This window comes from Phyllostomus discolor, chromosome 5 (assembly GCF_004126475.2).
Source record: "Phyllostomus discolor isolate MPI-MPIP mPhyDis1 chromosome 5, mPhyDis1.pri.v3, whole genome shotgun sequence".
Lineage (NCBI taxonomy): Eukaryota > Metazoa > Chordata > Mammalia > Chiroptera > Phyllostomidae > Phyllostomus > Phyllostomus discolor.
Genome location: NC_040907.2, coordinates 32,029,989 through 32,044,406, shown reverse-complemented (window position 1 = coordinate 32,044,406; position 14,418 = coordinate 32,029,989). Strand labels below are relative to the sequence as shown.

The 14,418-nt window shown below is 44.6% G+C and overlaps 1 protein-coding gene across 8 annotated transcripts in view; it reads left to right on the top strand.

Moving 5' to 3' along the window:
• The window catches only part of MKNK1 (MAPK interacting serine/threonine kinase 1), a 55,975-nt gene that overhangs the window by 8,588 nt on the left and 32,969 nt on the right, over positions 1–14,418 (top strand). For 4 of the 8 annotated variants that reach the window (XM_036026027.1, XM_036026026.1, XM_036026025.1 and 1 more), the window contains exon 1: positions 11,314–11,509. The gene's annotated coding sequence lies outside the window, so the exon portion shown is untranslated. Of the gene's footprint in view, positions 1–118; positions 130–2,758; positions 2,834–11,313; positions 11,510–13,894; positions 13,955–14,418 lie in introns of those variants that run through there. The other 4 variants (XM_036026028.1, XM_036026031.1, XM_036026029.1 and 1 more) reach the window with 4 other exon arrangements.

Here is a 14,418-nt window from a genome sequence, read left to right as displayed (position 1 = left end):
CAAACTAAAGCAGCAGTGGTGGGAAGCTATGGTCTGTGCGCCACATGGCTCTTGGGCAGGCTATGGAAGGAGCTGGGCCAGAATGGGGCAGGGAAGGCTTTTGTCCCCAACCATATGGAGTGCTGGCTGGTATGGTCACATCTGGCCCAGCTCTCCAGGGTGGAGACACCAAGATTTTCCCAGGGCTCTGGGAATTCTGGACCAAGAATTCCTGGCAAGGCTAAGACCCTAGGAGTGGGAAGGACTGGCCCTTGCCTTCGGAGAACTCAGTCTCTTGGAAGAGTTCTTATTTCAGCTCAGATTGCCTGGCATGGGCTGTTCTCACCCCCTTAATCTTGTGTAGCTAATGGTTGAAGGAACAGGGCAGAAACAGAGTTCTAACCCTAGTCATAGCAGAGGAAGCTCTTCTCAAGAAAAATCTGTTTGTTGGGGGCAGTAGGACATGCAGCTGATTCCAGAGCTTATTCCCAGGAGACACTTGAGTCTTTTTGCTCAGGTCTAGCTCTCATTCCACTGCCCCTTACCCTCAACTGCCCAGATGAGTTGAAAAACAGCTTGGTTCTTAAGAGTCAGCAAAGGCCCACTTATAGCTCTCCCCTCTACCTAAGAAGGAAAGAGCCTGGCTTTACACAGCAGGTCTCCTGGGAGGCAGAGGCTGGGAGCCGCTGACTATGGCAGGCCCCTCCATATCTCGGTTTCCCCATCTATTTCATGACCAGGAGTGGGAGCGACAAAATGATTAATTCTAAGCTCCTTCATTATTAACAGTCTGTGAATCATTCACAATAATAACAGTAGTGATAATAATACTAGTAATAGCTAATACTATAATAGCTTGTTGAATCAAGTTTGTCTTTGGCTAGCTGCCTAGCCCCCTTCTTGGTGCTCAGTATCCCTCCTTTCACTGCTCTAGGATTTGTAAGGCCCTCCACTCTGCTGTTCCTTCTTCTTGCTCTCCAGAGGAGGCCCCAGTCCAGCATTCTAAGAGGTGGCTCTGCTTGCACACCTCCTATGACAGGTCACTCACTCCTTCCTCAATTACTGAACAGCTCGGGCTCTTAGAAAGGTCAGGCTCTGGGATCATAGGTGTTTTGAAATATACCAAGGCAACAAGGATAGAATAATCTCAGGAATGTGTGGCCGAGGCCTGGACCTTATAAGCCATCACAAAACTCCTTTGAGAAACTCAGAGAGGGATGGTTAGAGAAGACTAAATAGAGGTAGAGAGGAAGGAGACAGAAGAGAAAAAAGAGCACCACTACTCCCCACCCCATTCATAGGGCAAAACTTGGCAGGAGAGGGTCCTGGGAGAGGCAATTTATTGGGGGTAGAGGGACAATTTGGTTGGGCAGCCAGGCTGTAGAAGACTTTGTTTTCCTGGATCCATAAAACTACTTGGAGCAGGGAATAAGAAAGCAAGCCATTCTCCCCACCTTGGGGCAGAGCATCCACCTGTTGAGTAAAAACTGCCCCTCCATGAACACTGCAGGCTCTTCTTTGGGGTTTCCTGCTGCCACTTCCACTTCCCCAGAGTTGTATGCAGTGTCTTGTGAAAGGAGCCACAAGCATAGCTGGAGCTTCACCTGATTTTGGGGAGCCATCCTTGAGCCCTTCCTCCTCTGAGTTCCCCAGAGCCTTCCTCTCTTGTGTTAACTGAACTTGATTTCCATATGAGGGACATAGCAATTTTGAGAACCTGGATTGGAACATAGGCCTGTGTGGCTCAGAAGTAGCTGGTAATTGAGACATTCAGGGAACAGAGAGGGAAACAGGCTAGCGTGGCATCTGAGGACCTGAAGCTTGAATGGGTCCAGAAGGTGATGGTGGGAGAGGTCAGGATACCTGGAGCCCTTCGGGTTGAATGGCAGGATTCTGGAAATGACTGAATAGAAATGCTTTGGAGAAGAAGCCCCTCTCTGGCCTTCATCTAGACTGAGAAATCTAGCAAATCAAATGTTCCAGAACTCCTCCCATCATACAGATGTGAAGACTGAGTCCAAAAGGGGAAAGGGAACAAGTGTTTTTCAGATGGATGATAGGAAGGAAATCCAAGAGGCTCTTTAACTAGCATTGCTCACCAGACTCCCACAGCAATCCTAAGACAGGCAGGGAAGGGATATTTCCATTTCACAACAGAGGAAACACACTCAGAGTCAGGACCTGAACTAACCCCAAGTCAGCACTTTCATTACCTCATCACACTTGCATGCTGGGAGAGGACCAGGGCTGGGTGAAATACTAATTTATTTGCAGTTGGTTTTCTCTGAGAAATTAACTTTTAAGTCTTTTTATTTTGAACTACTGGGGGAATACTTTACTTAAGGAGAAGCTCCCATGGTGAAATTATAGGAACCCAAACCTTTTAAGACTTTTTACAGAATTAGCTCTCATGTTAGAAAAGACTGGCAACATATATCCCCGTGTGTTAAAAAAGGCATTTAAAAAATGCCTTCCTGGCGTGGAGAAGCTCTCGGTAAATGTTAATTACACCTGTTGCTTTCTGGACTCCTCCTTCCTGGTGCTTCCCAAGCTTCCCGACCTTCACTCTGAAAAGACAGCATCAAAGGAGCTAAGCCCCACCCTCTTCCCAGTAATCTCCCCTCCCCTCTCTATCACGCCTGCGCAGTTGGCTAAGCTCGCCCCCACCCTCTCCCTCGGCGTAGCCTTGAGAGATCAGGCGCAGATCCGCCCCCTCTCGCTCCTCTGGGTCGCCTGCCCCCTCGAGTGTAGTACCGCCTCTTCCGCGTACACGGCGGAGCAAGTCGGGCAGCGCGCAACCGCTTCGGTGGCGAGTACCCTGAGGGAAAGACGAGACAGTGAGATATCCCTGCAAGTGAGATGGAATTTGGGGGAGGAGGGTGGTCTGTGAGTGAGTCTGCTCCGGAACGGAGAAATCGGGGGCTTCGGCACTGTCCGAGGTCATGACCCGATTCTGCTGCGGAGATCAGCCAAGGGGACGCTTCTCTGGGGTCTCCCCAAGGTTCCATCTGTGCAGAACTCAGAGCACAGCGTGCGTCCCCGGTCGGGGCTTGGGTGATGACAGGTGTCCTAGCTCGGAGCTCAATCTGGGGCCAGTTTGAGGCTGAGTCCCTGCCAGGCTATACAGCTGGGTTCAAGGCTCAGACAGTCCAACATCATGAGTAGTTTTTCACGCCAGGAATTCCTAATTTCTTTGTACTACATTACTTTACAGTTAACTATTTTCATTTGAAAGCTCCTGGCATGTGCGGGTGGCTGTACAGTGAGGAAATAGAATAATGTCAGGTGCAATCTCTCTCCTTAGGGAGGGAGTTTCCAGGCTACCTGTCAGATGGTCAGCAGCGGGGCCAGCACGCACACAGGAATGAAGTGTTAGAAGTGATCAGGCCAGGGTCAGGCAGTCCTGGGTGGAGGTCTCATCTCCGCTGCTTCCTAGCTGTGTGTCCTCCAGCAAGTCATTGTCTCTCTCAGAGCTTTAGTTTCTCCTCTACAAAAAGGGCAAAGTAGGGTCATCGTGAAAGTTGAATACAGTTATGTGTCACGTGCTATGACAATGAACTAGGTCTTTTTGGACTAGGGTACTTCAGAGGAGCCCTGGGGGGAGAGCTGAGGTGACTTAGGTCCTGCAGCCTCAGTGGGATTTATAGGTGGGACGGACCTTGCAGAATAGGAAGGGACCTAATGCTTATTAACCATTGCCCATGTGCCAAGTGCCATGCCGGGCAGTTGGTATATATTGCCTCACTGGCTCCTCCACCATTGGCCAGGTGCTTTCAGCCCACTGAAACCCTTAGTTTCAGCCCCTCTAAAGTGGGTTGGGCTGTAAGTAATGTAAAGTGGAGAGCCAGCATTTTTTCCTGTGGATCTGGGCCAGCTGGAGACTTTGGTGCCCCATTTTTCCAACTTAGTCCACATCAGCTCTCCCCTTACTGTGATCCAGAAGGATAATTGGGTTTCGACTGATTGGGAGGCCTGTTACTCTAGTGCTCTAGAAGATTTTGATGGTAGAGTGCCTGGCAAACGAGCACCTCTTTAAGTCAGGTTGCATGAAGCTGGACGATGGCAGAGAGAAGCTCTGTGAACAGGAGCTGTTGGACTCCTGTGCCTGCTTCCAAAGTGCATGGGGTTTCTTATGATGTGGTCCCATAATAATCAAATAACTTGATTCCTTTTGCATCCTCTTTATGGGTGGGTGCCCATAGGACCTTCCTGAGACACGTTCTCATCATTTTGTATCTCTCAAAAAGCTTTGGGCAGATTCATTGCCTACTATATAGGGTTTGAACTCCTCAGCTCCATGGGCACATTCCTCCATAACCTGTGCCCAGACCTCTCTCCTGCCCTACTTCCCTCTGTCCTCCCAAACCTGTGACCCAGTCAAAACAAACTACTTCTTGTTGCTCAGACACTCCCTACATGTTCCTTTGCCCATATTCACTCTGCTTGGTGTTCCCTCCCCCACATCTTTCAAGGTCCGTGTCTCCTATGACCTGTCAGCGAAGCTTCTCTGATCCCCTTGCTGGATTAGTTGCTTCTGTTCCATCCTTTGTAGCAGAGGCCACAGCTCGAATATAGCTCTGTTCACTGTCTGCCTTGGAGTATATCATAACCTCATGTGTACTCTGAGTACATTGGTGGCATGGGACTGTGCCTGTCTCATCCCTCCTTTGCCTGGCACATAGTAGGCCTCTGCAGTGTTTGTAGTTGAATGAGTCAGTGAAAATTTTGTTTACTGGCTTTGCTTTTTGTTTTATGAGCTTTCAGGTTTAGAATGGGCCTTTGCACTTTTTCTTCTCCTGGTGCCTAAGGAGAGCCCTGGTGTGGACTGGTTGTGCCCTAATGACAGGCATCAAAGGCAAGAAAGTGCAGGTATTCTGCACAAGAAAGGATTCTTCATTGCTGCTTTTGTTTTCAGCCTCTCATCTTGCCTTTGCTGTGAGTTTTATTGGAAGGGAGGCAGTGCTCTGTCCAGATACCTGCATTGGGTATGATGTAGTTCACAAAGGGGAAGGCGCACACGGGCTTTACTAATCGATTGTCCTGTCCTTGACCCCTTCCGTCTGAGAACCAGCAGCTACATTCACATTTTTCCCTGCCTACAGCTTTAGTATATGGAACAGAAGGCTTTTTGTTGTTCGCAGAAAAAATACATTGTTGGAGGCAGAAGGAGCGAGGGTGGGAACCACCTGGTGCTACCTCTTTACTTTTATGGATAGGGAAAGGCTGGACGGAGAAAGGACTTGATCAAGATTGCACAAGGAATCAGTCAGTGGTAGAAGTAGTACTGGAAGTGAAAACTCCTGGCTCTGTATGTTTCCAGTCTACTACGTTGTTAATATACCTAACATTTATTGAGCGCTTACTGTGCGGCAGATGCTATTTTAAGTGCTTTTATGTAACATCTCACAACTCTATTTTATAGATTTGGGAACTGAAGCAGGTAGAAATCATTCAGATCTACTTTAGAATTCCACAACTCTGGTTTTTAATATTGTTTTAATGGCAATCATCTCCTAACCAGCTGTAGGGAACAGTCCTCCAAAGACCTTGTTCCCACATCACTCTAACTCTGTGAATGGGTGACGGCCCCCTAGCAGTGTCTACCGACATCCCAGGGGGATCCTTGAGAGGAGTCCAGAGTGTGTTGGAAGAATGGTTAAAGGAATGAGGCAAGCTGGCATGGGTATTAGTGGAGCTTAGTTTAAGAACATTAGTATACTTTAAAAATTGCTTGTTTATCAAGTCAGGCAGTAAATGTAGCATTTTAGAGTAAACTCAATCCAGGATCATTCTGTAAAGATTCCAGTCAAGGATAGCAAGATTCTATTCAATAAACAAATATTGATGGAAGTCTTGTTGTATACAAGACCCTGATATTGAGAAATATACAAAATCTCTCATTCCTTGTCCTCCTGTAAGTAACTGTCTTCTTAGAGCCTTTTCCCTCCAGTGTAGTTGCAAAGATACATAAGTACATAAATAACTGAAATCAGACTGACTGTGGTAAATGTAGTCAAGAATATAAACAAAGTAGGAGTTTGGGAGGAAAAATCAATCCCAATATGACTAAAGGGGCCCTAGAGAAGGATTCCTAAAGGTGGAAAGTTTATTCTGGGCCTTGGAGGAAGTTAATTCCTGTGAGAAGGAGCAGCTTGAGCAGTGGCCTAGTGATGGAAATGGACAGGGGTGTGTGTGTGTGTGTGTGTGTGTGTGTGTGTGTGTTGGGAGAGAGGGATGGAGTTGGTGAGGAGTGGAAATAAGCTGAAATGGTGGCTTGTGCCCAAAATGTAGAGAAGAGAGTGGGGAGAAGAACACTCACATTTACCGAGTGTCTGCTGTACTTTGTGGTTTGCAATATGTTAGATGCTTTACACGCTATAATTTAGTCAATCCTCACAATCCTGTAGTATGGGGATATTTATCCCTGACTTAAAGATGAAGAAACCATACCTCAGAAAGATTAAAGTGATTTACCCAAGGTCAGGTAGCAAATAAGTGGTAGAGCTTGGTCCAAATCTACAAGTATTAGATTCAAAGACCCATGTTCTTTCTTCCATTGTGCCGCAAGGCTCTGTAGGCTGTGACTGGGCTGTTTACCGTGGCTGCAGAATGGAGGCTAGAATGGAGCAAGGAAGGCCCCCAAATGGGGACATCAATGAGGAACCTGTTGGAATAGTTCAGTTCAGGCTTAAACTGTCAACAACTGACCTGCTATGGAAAATGCCTGGTCTAGGATTTCTTGATTGGTTTAATATGTGAGCATTATAGCAGCTCCTGGGGTATCATAAATCAATGTATTGCCATCCTTAGCTAGTAGGACCTTAGAATCAATTTATAGAGGCTTCTGGCACCCTTGTAGTTCAGGCATAAGTTCTAATGCGAGATTAACAGCTCATTACAAAAGTGCCTAGGGAGGGACCCATTTGGCCCATACCCTTCCTTCATTTTCTCACCCTCAAATTCAACAAGAATCTATAAGGAGGAAAGAGGACTACACTAGGGGTCAAGAGGCTGGCATTCAAGTTCTGGTTCTGCTCCTTATCATCTGTGAGTCAATGTCAGCTTCTTTCTCTGCAATAGGGGGGGATTTTGGTTCACTTCTGAGATCTCTTCTCTCGCTAATGCCATATGTCACATTGCTCTCCCTGGCTTGGGGCAGTATAAAGATATAGCTGAGAATCTAAAGTCAGACTTCCTGGGTTTTAGTCCTGGCTCTATCACTTGTTAGCTATGTGTTTTGGTCAAGTTATTTAACCTTCCTGGGTCTCAGTTTCTTCATCTGTAGAATGGGGATACAAATATTACCTATGTCATTGGGTTGCTATGAGGATCAAGATGACTTATGTTAAGCACTTAGCACAGTGCTGGCAGAGTAGGTGTTCAATGAATGTTAGCTTTAATGGTAATAATATTAATAATTATTGTTAATGTCCAGTTAGATATTGTTTTTATAGAACGTATATTTATTAGGCATTTTCCCTCCCATCTTACTCTGACACTATTGCCTTCTCTTTCTTTCAATCACCCCATCAGGAAACTTTGAAATACTAGATTGTTCCATCACAGGATTGCAAAACATGACGTGAAAGAAAGTGCCTGTAGAAACAGGGTCAGTGAAAAGTCTTTGGCTCATTAGAAAATCTCACTTGACTTCTGTTTTACCCACCTCGCTCCACGGTAATCAGGGACACGGCAGCATGTTTATTCCCTTTTGCATAGCCTTCAACAAAAATACTAAGCAAGACCCTCCAATGCACTTGCCAAAAAGTACAGTAACAGTATCTCTGGAAAAGTGGTACCTAATTTGGTTTTTCTTTCTCTCTTCCTTAAACCCCTCTGGCATTAACTTAAGCCATTTTTTCTTGTTTCACTTTTCATGAATATAGAAAAGTCCCTTCTGATTATAGAGGAAGGATGAAGTCACAATTTTCTCTTGAGAACCTTTTGTGTACTTAAAGTCAGAATAAAATTTGGCCTCATCTTCACTTCTCCAGACTAAACAGCCTTGGTTTCTTTTACTGTACTCTTAAACCTGATTTTCCATTGCTTGGATCTCATGGTTGTGCTTCTTTTCTTTCTCTTTGGTTTTCCTATTGTATTTCTTGGCAATAACCCAGATCATGCTTAGTCAGCTAATGAGTCCAACTAAAACAGTTTAAGGGAAGAATAACTTCAGGTGTTTCTATTCATTTATTCACATTGACTGAGTGTTTGCCTTGTGCCAGGCCCTGTGCTTGGTGTAGGGGACCCAGAAATGAATCTGGCATAATCTCTGCCCTGTCCCTAGCTCACAGGGTAGGGGAAGATGTGCAATAAAAGGTTATAGGTGATCGAATTGTACATAAGTGTGAGAAGCTGTACATTGTTGAGGGCAATTCAGTAGAAACAGTCCATTTTGCCTGGACCTTAGGTCAAGACTTCTGTCTAGGAGTAGTAAGACATATAATGCAGGATGGATGGTCTTGGGCAAGTTTATGGGGCCCTGAGTGACAGCATAGGAGCTTGGGGTTCCAAAAGCAGTGTACATCCATTGGAGGTTTTGGATCAAAGAAGTGACAAATTCAAATCTGGCTTTTTGGACCAAGGACAGAGATACCACAAGCCTTCATCTTACCTGCCCACCACTGATGTTTTCTGTCTTGAAAGTGTTATGATGGCTCCCTTATTTTGTATACTTGGCTTCCCCCCCCCCACCCTAAAACGTCTATAGAAAATTTAGTTCTTCAGCTTGGGTGAAATTTTATGCCCTATGCAGCAGGACATTTATGAAGAATTGAGAAAGAGTTGGGTGCCCAACCATACAAGACCCAGTGGCAGGCCAGTCTGGGTTGATTTTGTCTGGCCACATTCACCCTTCCCCAGCCCTGTGCCAAGAGGAGGTACAAGAATGAGGAAAGGATTCCAGGGCTTAGCTGGGTATTTGGTAAGGAACACTAAGAAGATGCAGGCGGACTGAGAGTCAGACATTCTTGCGGAGGAGGAAAGGAGGCTCAAAGGAATTTGGAATGTTGCTGGAAGGCATCAGGGCCAACCAAGCACTTCGAACCTACGTCATGTAGCTGAAACCCTCCAAATTCTATCTCTTTGCTTTTGTACTTCGCTAACAGTTTATTCTCTCCCGCTGCTCAGTCGTGGTTTACAGAGTACTTTCCAAGGCCACAGCTGATCTGGCAAGTGGTATCCCAAGCTTGAATAATGGTTACAATTTATTGAACACCTACTATATGCCAGGCATCATGCCATGAATATATATATTAGCTCATTTAATTCTCACAGCAACTCTGTGATGTAGAGGTTATTGCGTCCATTTTATAGGTTATAAGATTGAAGCACAGAGGGGTCATAAGTATCATGTCCAAGGCCACCTCATTTGTATATGGTAAAGCCAAAACCTGAATCTGGGCCCTAATGGCTGGAAAGCCCATGGACTTTCTACCTTTCTAGCCCTAGAGTGGCTTCAAACAGCAGAATAACACAAAGTTCATAAAGGAATTCTGAGGGTTGTTTTTACTGTAGGTCCCCCAGAGATGGAGTCAGGGTGTGTGAGAGTGTGCAGAGGAATGGAGCTGGAAGGAGGGAAATAAGCTGGGTTGGCCAACTTGCCTACAGCCCGTTTCTGGCTCACGGGGCAAGAATGTGTTTTACATTCTTAAATGGTTGGGGGCCAGGGGGGGACTATAGAAGATTAACATTTTGTGGCATGAAAATTCAAGTTTCAGTTTCTGTAAATATTTATTGAAATGTAGCCACAATCATTCATTTATGTGTGGTCTGTGCCTGTGTTTTCTGTCTACAAAGCCAAAATTCAGTAGTTGCGACAATTGAGACCGTCCAACACACAAAGCCTAAAATAGTTACTATCTGACCCCTTACAGAACAAATTAGCCAACCCCTATGATAGGCAACATTAAGGAAGAGACCAAGGGGTTAATACCATGGCAAGACAAAAGGCAAAGAGTTGAAGTTCAGGGTTGTCTCTGGAAGTGTTTTGGCCATGAGGAAAGAGACTATAACCTGAGCTTCTGTGAGCCCTAGAAATTGTTTCATTGGGCCACAGAGATTTGTTTAGGAATAAAACACAGTAGGATTATTCTATGTGTTAACACTCTCTGTTGGATAATAAGGAAATATTTTGTAGATGAAGTAATTCATTCAGATATTTACTAGAGCCCTTTTTGTGTGTGTATGTGCCACACGCTATGTTCAATGCCAAAGATACATAGATAAAAAAGATATGTTCCTGCCTCTGAGGGGCTTATGGCCTAGTGGGAGAGCTGTATATGCATGCCCTAAGTATTTGAATAGTGTGCTGTGAGTTCAATTAAATGCTGAATGAAGTAGAAAAAAAATGAGTCAGGGACCATTTCTGTAATTTATGGGATTGCTTTCAGTAATTTGTGACAGGCCTTGAAGAAAGAATAGATGCTGTTCTTCAAAAAGGTACATAACAGGCTGAGGGAAAGCCTGACTATGAGTATTTGGAGCTTATGAGATTGGAAGAGAAGGAGACATTAGAATTGATTTAAAGGTTCTGTTGCTGGGCGACTGGCAGGAGGGTGTAATCTGATGGAGAAGGGAAAGGAGGAAAAAGGCGGTGGTTGGGGTTGGGGATGAGTTCAGTTTGGGACACGTGGTTTGAGGAAATGGTGAAATACATCCGGCTTCCAGTTAGAAAACTATTTTAAGAAATTTTGGCACAAGGTCCCCGGAATTCAGATTTAAACTACATTTTTAGAGCTTTTCCATTTGGGAAAAGGGGAAGGACACATTCATATTTTAGAGAAATTCACAAATCTACTTTGACACATGATAACTGCAGCCACGGGATTAAAAAATAACAATGGACAGAAAATGAACTCATCAGACAGAAAACTACCAATAATGATGCATTTGGCATAAAACTTTGTTCCTGTGAATGCCACCTGCTGCTCTCAGCATCTACTTTATTTTCCTGGCTCTATTGCCCCCTGTCTGTGAGACCTGGACAACAGAGAAGGGTCAGCTTTTACCTCCTGCCTGAGACTCCTCAGCAAACAAAGGTGTCGCTATCTGTCATCCAGGTTCAGTTATGTCTTTTTGGCTCTAGAATTCCACAGTGGAAACAGAATCTGAAAACTTTTACTCACTTATTAAATCATTAAATGCTTAATGTGAACATTTTCAAATGCTCAAATGTCTGATTTTAAAGACTGGAGAAATCTGTGATTGCCTTGTATGTACCTCCTTACTGGTGTAGCACATAGGTTTGGGGAACAGTTAGGTTGATCTTTATCTTCTCTGGTTCTTTTAAAGAAGTCAGCATTTTGATGTGCTTTCTATTTCCGCTCTTTGAGGACCACGTTCATGTCAGGCACGATGAAGCAGAGGCTGACCTGAAGCAGAGGAAAGCTGAAGAATGTCTACCACATACAGAGACCGTTGACACATTTCCTGTGGCCGGAAGACAGCAACCCTCTGTCCCAAGCATTATTTTATCTGGAACTTAAAGTTTATAGAGAATTTTCTTTCCGAGAGTTGGGCAAACCTATAGGTAAGACTGGATATACAATTTTACTGAGACTTCTAGATTGCCTCAGGTCGAAATTATCTATTTCCAGAGGAAGGAGTCAGTCAGAGATTTCAGTATTCAGTTGGGCAGCCAGGATTCGCTGGGCTGCCTGGCATGCCTAAGACAGGGACTTAATAGGGAGAAGTCACACTTATACCAGAATAAAATGGCAGAGAGGCTCTTAAGGAAAACTGTGCAATAAGTAAAACATACTTATTTACTTTTAATTATAAAACAACTGTATCGTAACAAAACAAAATGAAATAAAGCAGAAGTGTAAAAAGTAAAATTCTGCCCCACCCAATTTAATTTTCCCAAAGAGACCATTGTTAAAATGCCTTGAGATGTATCTTTTCAGGTATTTTTTTTTTAACTTATATGTGACATATACAATGACATTTTGAAGTGTTCTGTATCACACTCTAACCTGAGGTTTTATCATGCCTGGCAGGTAGTAAATAATGCCGCATTTGTAGATTGGGTCAGATGAGGGCTGGGTGAGAATGGTCTTAGCCCAATTTGTGGGTTTTCATGCTTTGCTGCTGTGCCACCCTTCACCTGAAGCTTCCCAGTGGCTCGCTGTCTCCCACAGCTCCCCATCCCCAGCAAGCTTCCCTTCCCAAATTCTCCCTTTCCTTGGTGGCCCTACTGCTCGTGGGGTTATATGACTTTGGTTAGTAAGCATATATTGAGGTCCTCCTCTGTGCCCGGCTCCACACTAGGCAGTGAGGATAGAGAGATTAGACACAGAGGGAAGTAGGCTCTGATTCCATCCCCAGTCGTTTGGCAAGACCAATTCTGCGTCTTTCTCTTCTTTTCTACCCCTGCCTTAGTTATAGGTCTTCCTTACCTTCCTCCGGGTCGTTGCAGCAACCTCACTCCACCCTCCTGTCCCTCTCCAGCCTACAGTTTGTTCCGTACATCACAGCCAGTTTGATGGCCCTAAAGCACGATCCAGTTGTACACAGCCCCTCCCTGTTGTGAGGAACGGTGGTTCACAAGTGTGCTCTGCAAGGCTTGGGGGCCCTAGAAATCCTTTCGGAGTATCTACAAGGTCAGAACTATTTTCATAATGGGACCAAGATGTTGTCTGTCATTACAGAGCAACTGTGGGCAGCACTGCTGGGCCTGAGCATAAATCAAGTCAGTGGCTCCGAACTACACTAGCAGTCATTGTGTTCTTCACTGCCGCTCACTCAGAGTTTTTTTTTTTAATGCCATTTCACTTACGAATGTTCTTGATTAAGCAGTAAAATTATTAATTGTATTGAATCTCAACCCTTGAGTATAGAATGGGAATGCTCAGAAAGCACTTCTGCTGCCCCCCTCCCACCGCAAGTGATCTGGAGGGAGAGCACGTGTGGGATGTTTGAAGTGCAAGCTGAGCTACCCAGTATTTTCATTTTTATTCGAAATAATTACCGACCGCTAGTGCAGTTGGAAAGTAGATAGGCACCAAATGTTGGGGACCCTGTAGGCCACAGGCTTGGGTGATCAGATGGCAGCCTGCCTTTCTCAGCCTTTTACACTGTCCTTTACTACTGCTTATGTCATTTTTTAAATTGAGGTAAAATCAACATACATTAATTTCAGATGTACAACATAATGATTCAATATTTGCATATATTGTGAAATGGCCACAATAACTCTAGCTAACATCTGTCACCATACATAGTCACAGAATTATTTTTTCTTGTGATGAGCACTTTTAAGATCTACTCTCTTAGCAAGTTTCAGATACACAGCACAGTACTATTAACCTCGGGCTGCCAGCTGTGCATGGCATCCCCCAACTCACTTATTTTATAACTTCACGTTTGTACCTGGGACTCCCTTCACCCGTTTCATCCCCCAACACCCTACCTCTGGCAACCACCAATCTGTTCTCTGTGCCTATGGGCTTAGTTTTGATTTTGTTTTTGTTTTTGATTCCACATATAAGTGAGATTATACCATACTTGTGTTTCTCTGACTTGTTTCACGTAGCATAATGCCCTCAAGGCCCATCCATGTTGTCATAGGTGGCAAGGTTTTATTCTTTTTATAGCTGAATGATGTTCCATTATGTGTATATGTATATATATACACAGACATGCATATACTCACATATATTACATTTTTTATTCATGTATTCATCGATGGACATTTGGGTTGTTTCCATAGCTTGGCTATTGTAAATAATGTAAGTATTGCATTGAATATGGGGGTGCATATGCCTATTCAAGTTAGTGTTTTCATTTTCTCTGGATAAATACTCAGAAGTGGGATTGCTAGACCATATGGTAATTCTGTTTTCCTGCTTGCTATTTTTTAAACACATACTTTCTTTGCCCCTCTCGCCCTTTCTTTTGTCACTCCTCCCACCAGGAGGTGCAGCGACAGGTCTGAAGGCTGCTTGTGATCCCAGAATCAGAGCAGGGGAAGAAGGTGGGCCTGAATCTAGACCTTTTGCCTCTGAGAATCTTAATACCCCTGCTCCGTTTGAGGCCTATTATGAATCACCGCCCTGCTGCTCCTTAGCGGGCCTCAGATTTCTTTTACTGTGGTCGAGTGAGACACAGCAATCTGCATAATGCTGCCCAGCCTCACCACACACGGGGCTCTTGGGGAAACTCGTGAAATGCCTTAGCCCCTGAAACCACACTTACAGACTGTCCTCTGATTGAGCTGATTTCACAGGTGGCCCTTCTCCTCCATCGTTCGTTAAATTTGACTAGCTTCTGTTTGAGTGTACCCTTTCCTTGACCTTGTCCCCTACTTAGGAATGACATCATCGGAAACCAAATCACCCAACTAATAAGTCTGGCAGAAAAAGAGTGTAACCTTGTACCCAATACAAGAACTGCTATGAAATAATGTGGTTGGACCGGTTTGTAGCTCTCCTGCATTCT